Source organism: Mus pahari, chromosome 13 (assembly GCF_900095145.1).
Source record: "Mus pahari chromosome 13, PAHARI_EIJ_v1.1, whole genome shotgun sequence".
NCBI classification, from domain to species: Eukaryota; Metazoa; Chordata; class Mammalia; order Rodentia; family Muridae; genus Mus; species Mus pahari.
The window spans coordinates 1,633,634-1,634,991 of NC_034602.1; positions in this window are offsets into that span (position 1 = coordinate 1,633,634).

Consider the following 1,358-nt stretch of genomic DNA (forward strand, 5'->3'; position numbering starts at 1 on the left):
AAAAAAAGAAAAAAAAAAAGAACTCAAGCAAGCAGGCTTCATGTGAGCACCTTCACCTGTGTAGCTATATCAATATCCCCAGGTCATTCTTACTATGTGTTCATACTGTTAAGGTTTAGCAAAATATTTCTTGAGAAAAAACACATCTTAAATTATAAATTGTGAGCTCGTGAGTACTAAGACAGTAAGATCATGTCTTATCAAGATACCAGCCCAAGTAGCCCAATTCTGATGTAAGCGAATAAAGCCCTCTGCTTCCCCTTCCTGGACAGTCAGCACTGTCTGCAGTGGCCTCTGTCACCATACTTGGCGTCTGTGTGGCTAATTTTTTCCATGATAGAAAAATATATATTTCAAAACTTGAATTTGAATTTTTTTAGTATTCAACTAACCCTATATTTTAAAACTTTCACTCTCTTTATTTTGGTCATAGACAAATTCATTTTAAATTAGTTTTTGGCTTCTGTAGTTAGGCAACTACCATTAATCCTAACTACTGACAATTATGTCTTAAAATATGAATCCTTAAAGATGATTTAGCTTCAGATGAATGTCTGTTCCAATCTCTAAAAATAGTACTCGGTTTCCATTAACCCAAAGAGAATTCACTGACTTCCTTGCCTTGCTAGGTCATTTGAAATGCTGTTTTTAAAATATGCATCCACCTTGCTCCCACTGAGTACAAGAGCAAAGTGCGCATGATAGCACTTTGCAAAACACAACTAACAAACCTTAAAATTTTATAACAATGGGTCTGCATGTGTAAGGGTTCATGATTCGAGAAGGATGATACTCCAGACTCAAATAGCATGTAAATGCAAAGAATATTTTATTCTGCAGAAGTCCAGCTAGGGTCTCCCATTACCAAGTTAGAGATAGGCGACCTCTGTCTTAATCTGTTGGGTCCATTTCTACGGACATTCCAGAACCATTACCAGTAGTGAAAACTATTGCTGAGGAAGTCTGGAAACTGCTGCTGACCTATTGTCCTTGCCTCAGGCTAGGTGCCAGGGCAGCTTCTGATGGCAGGGCAGTTTCTGACTAGATGCCTGAGCCTGGGTTTTGTTTTGTTTTTTCCAGTAACTGACTTGTCTGGGCTTACCTACACTTGCCCAGTTCTTAGTCCTAGTCTCCTGAACTGCCAGTTTGAAGCCTGTCATGGAGGCAGCCTAGCCTTCTCATCTGAGAAGATGTGTCTCTACATATAAAATTTCTGCATATTGAAGTGCAGATTTTTAGAAAGCTTAAAGCATAATTATAGTTATAGATTCAGTGAGACAAATGCCTCTTTGAAAAGCAGTCCAGCCGGGCAGTGGTGTCGCATGCCTTTAATCCCAGCACTTGGGAGGCAGAGGCAG